Source organism: Cygnus olor, chromosome 7 (assembly GCF_009769625.2).
Source record: "Cygnus olor isolate bCygOlo1 chromosome 7, bCygOlo1.pri.v2, whole genome shotgun sequence".
Lineage (NCBI taxonomy): Eukaryota > Metazoa > Chordata > Aves > Anseriformes > Anatidae > Cygnus > Cygnus olor.
Window position 1 is genome coordinate 29,676,790 of NC_049175.1, and position 4,938 is coordinate 29,681,727.

Below are 4,938 nucleotides of genomic sequence, written 5' to 3' on the forward strand. Positions count from 1 at the left end.
CGGTGCCACACACAGCGCAGCTGCCTGCTAGCAACAAGCCCCCACGGTTTTCCTATGAAATAAATACAGCTGGTTATCTAGGAGAGGTGGCGGTGCTCGCATCCCTGTCCGCGGATGCCCACAGCGGGCGCACGGCGCGTTCCCCACCGCAGCGCCGAGGTGCAGCCGGCTGGTGGCTGCTTGGCAGCGCCCTTGTGCTGCTCACCCCAGTGCCAGACAGGCAGCGACTGTGTATATGTATGTATATATGTGTGTGTACATGTACGTGTATGAGTAAGGGAGCAGGGCAGCAGCAGCGCAACGGTGAGCACACACGTGCCTCCTCATCAGGTGATGTACGCGCAGACAATGCGCCGGCACAGCTCTTCCTCCCATATCGCGCTCAGCCAGCAATGACTTGTAGTCGTATGCACCTCTGTTTGCCCACTGTCACCCGCACTTCAGTTCATACTCCTGAGGTCGTTCTGTCTTCTTGCCCCTTGTTTCTGAATCCTGCAGCAGCAATGAAATAAATCGCAGGTTCGCCTCTTTCCCAGCTCCTGTAGTTGCTCAGCTAACATCCACTCAAAAAAGTTCCCTTCCCTGTCTTCTTTTCTGAAATGAGTAATGTTTTCCACTTGGAAACAACTCAGGTTTTCCTTCTTGTACCAAAAGAACCAAGGTTTTCCTCATGTAATATAACAGCATTTTGTGTTTTTAATTGAGTCATTTCCTATGCACTTCCTTCAATGAGTTTCTGACTAGCATTAACAAGGGTTCTCCCGCGTGATACTTAATAGATGGCTTAAAAAAAAAAGGTTCAGGAACATGCAGAAATTAGCTTTTTAATGAAGAATTTCCTTTCTTTATGCTGCTAGGAAGTAAAAGAGAAAGGCATTTGTACCTTGGCTTTCTGTAGAACACAAAGAATTTTTTCCACTTACTGTGCAACACCTCTAAGGCTGAGCAGTTCAACAGACATGTTGATCAGAGAAAGTTAAAATGGATCAGATACAGAACCCATTTATTAAAATTAGCCCTTTAGTTGGGTTTCCTAAGGAATTGAGGATGATAGAATTTCATTTTTCTGTCTGTCCAGCAAATTCGCTTCAAGAACTTCAAGATTTGGATATAGAAAATTTCAATTAAAGTTGACTAAAAGGTAGAACTCAGAAAGAGTTCAACAACCTTACAAGTTTTGTAGTAATTAGGACCTGCAAAGAGAAATTAAAATGAAGGAAAGCTGCAGTGGGAACTCAACAGTTATCAGTTCTGGAAGCCACGTCTTCATTAGCCACAAGTACCAGCCAGGCAATCTGCATGTGTGCAGCTGAATCAGCTTCTGCAACGGCTGTCTCCTGTCCTGCCAATATTTAGGGAATGTGGAAGGGAGCTGAAGAGAAAGGAGAGGGTGGGAAAGGGCGGTACAGAGAGGAGGGGAGACCTCAAACAAGAGCTACTGAGCCCGACAAGATGGACAAGCCAATCCACGAGTTTGCTGCTGCTGCTTCTGTAAGAGATGGTCACGTACTCTCCTGTGCACTACCTTTTTCCTACTCACCCCAACCCATGTGCTCCTGCTCCCCTCACTGGCCTCACCCCCAGCAAACCACTTTAGCTCATTAATCAGCAAGGAATTGCTCACTTTCTTGTGCTGGTGAGTTTTCTGACTGGAAAAGGAAACAGAAAGATAGACAAAAACAAAAACCTAAGCCTCGGATAAACACTGGAGCTTACAGAAGGCAAGTACAGCAAGAGGTGAGGAAAAACAGGTGAGCATTAGAGGGAAAAGAGATGGTCTTTTTGAGCAGTAGCAAGCTGTTGAGCTGTTCAGTTGACTGAGCCATTTCCTGACTACTTAAGAAGTCCATTAGGAGCAGTGATTGACATAGTTTTATTTCAGGCACCTACCTGAGGTTTCTGAATTAGTCAGCTGAGAAGCAGGATCCTACCTCCTACATTTTCGTATTGACTATACAGACAGCTTAAGCTTCTAACTCAAATTAGACAGAAAAACAAACACACACACACACAAATGTCAATGTTTTTTAAAGGTATTTGGGCTTTGAGAGATGCAAACAGGCACCTAGGGATTTTGTAGAGATTTTTTCAAAGTACTTCACCAACCAATTTTAGCAGCCAGGTGTTTTCAAATCCCCTATTGTTATATTCAGATGCTTAAATGCCCTTGAAGAGCTAAGTATGTTGCTTAAGGTCACAGAGAAAATTATGTCAGAGTAAAGAACAGAATCTGCATCTTCACAGAAAAGCCCCCTAAATACTGGGCTGTATTCTCTGTACAACATACCGTGCTGTCACTTGTGAATATATTCACCTGTGTGAATACATAAAAGATTCTATTTTTCTATCCATTAAGTAAACAGGGTTTAGACAAACTGAAAACTCTTAAAAGAATGATGTCGTCCAGCTAAGTCAGCGAAGGCTGGATTTATACTTTTGAATTGTGAAAACATTAATCATTTTTACTGATCTAACCTAGAGCATTGGAGATCTTGGCAGCTAAGAAAAAGCCTCCAAATAAGGCCATTACTAGCTAATCTATATTGCCCTTGCACCAAAATGGCTAAGTACCCTGGAGGAACTTAGGGCACATGGGCCAGAATAAGAAATTCATTTCTGAGGATCAGGTTTGGAAAGATCAGCTAAACGTTGACTAGGATTTACTGCAGAAGAATTTCAGTATCATCTACGTGTGCATCCTTATTGGAAAGATCCCAACAAAGAGCTCGGAGTCAAAAACTTACTCAGGTTTCATCAGGTTCTCACAGACTCACATACGAGGTATGAACCATGAATAACAGCTGTGATTCTTGACTCCTAAATCATTTTTCTTCTGATTTTGTATTCAGTGTATGTCTTCAGGAGATACAGAGACAATTACATAAACTGCCTTTGTTGTTAATTATAAATGAGAGTTTTTAGATGTGTGTCAAGCAAGGGTGTTATCTCAATGTGTGCCCTACTTTGCCCTTTATCCTAAAGAATTTGCTGTGGCCAAACAGAATTAGATTACGCAATCAGAGCTGATTAAATGCGTAAGCATTTTTACATACAGTATCTTTTACATTATGCTATCAATGTAAACTGGGACAGATATTTCCTTGGCCAAAGTTCACAGCAGCGAAGATGAGTAACATAACAAGAATAACAAAGAATATTATGAATAAACTAGAATCAAAATTTCTCGGCACTCCTCTACATAAAATTTTAGGAATCAGCAGCAAAAATTCACTGATAATTGCAATGACAATGAGCCAGACTCTGAGAAGTGTATACATTCTACTGTGAACAGCCCTGTTTATGTGGGATAGAAAGTCTGGATGCAAATAAATTCATTATCTAAATCAATGTGAAAGTACATCAGTGAGTAACGTGACAACTGATCATAAGATACACAGGTTTCTTCCTGTACTCCTGGAATTCAGACATTGCTGATGCTCTCTTAACTCCTAAAATGCTATTTTCTTTATCCTTACTTTCTACTCTGACCACTACGTAGCAGGGCCCTCTGGCTGAGGAGTATAGAAGCAGACAGGACTCCCTTCAGCGCACATCAAGATCATTCCTTAATCAGCTGTTGGACACAATTTGATTTGAGAGCCACAAAGTACTGACTCTTTTTCAGGAACTGAAAGCCTTGTCCCTTGTCATTCTATATCAAGATAGCAACCCCTAGTCTCAAACCTGGCACTGATCAGTCCTACAGCTAAAGCACACACCTGTGTGTAGGCACATGCTCTTTGACAAAGTGTCACTGAAATTGTGACGGCTGTTTCACAGGGACTTGGGACACCCTTGGGAGAGAACACACGACAAAACCAGCAAAAGGCACCGTCTTGCTCATCTCAACAGTACCTTGAACAAATCTCACAATCTTCCTGAAGAAATTTGGAATAAAAAAAAAAACACTTTTCTGCTGTTAGTATCAGCCAGTACACCCTGGTGAGTGTATCCTGGATATTTTCTTTCTCCTACCCATTGACATGTACCAATAAACGTATCTGGTTGACATGAGATACAGTCTCAGGCCTAGCTGAATTTTCTGATGTTACTGTATTCTTTCAGCATGCTTTTAAACAAACAAACAAACACAGTTTAATTTAGTCAAGTGTGTGGGGGGTGCTCCCCACTTTTGAATCCGTTTGAGTTTCAGGCTGATGGTAATCCTCCACAGCTCTCATTTGTTTATTCCACGGACGGTGATGCTGATGGACAGAGACGCCAGCAGATGATGGAATTCTCCACCTGAGCACGTTGCTGGAGTGAAATACTAGGTCAGGCTGCCCTCTGCAGGCAGTGATCCAGCAGCAGGATGAATTGCTCTGAAACGGCTCATGGAAATGGATTGACGTTGTGACAAGATTTTTACTTCTGAACAGAGAATTTCCACGTATGCTGTACATGCGGTGGTGAATATAATAGGGATTGGCTTCCTGTTGCTGGCTGTTACTGCTGGAGAGGCAGAAGGAAATGCAGACTGTGCTGGTCTGATGGCAGCAGTCAAGCACCCCAGGTATGAATATCAGCTCAGTTTGACACCACCTGCAACTTTCCAGGAGACCCAGCAACTGGAGATAACAGCTTCTGAACACAGAACCTGAGAAACGAAATGGATGGAAATGTTTCTCTTGACACAAGAGCTGCCAGGCAGGAATCAAGTGCTCTGGCAGTGCTCAAGGATCTAATCAGGAGTGGGTTCCTTTATATTAGGCATATTACAGACACAGGTCTGCTTACTTCAGCATTTCACAACATGAGGACTGAATGTCAAACTAATCCAAAGAGCCTGAGGCAACAGAACATGGATGAGCAACCGAAACATTTCTGAATGACCTTAGGTCTACTACAGACTTCATTTTCTTTGCTTGTTGTCAGTAGTGCCTCCAGCTCAGTTCCTTAAAGGCCTCATCCAAGTGCAGATGCTCATTCCTACAGGGC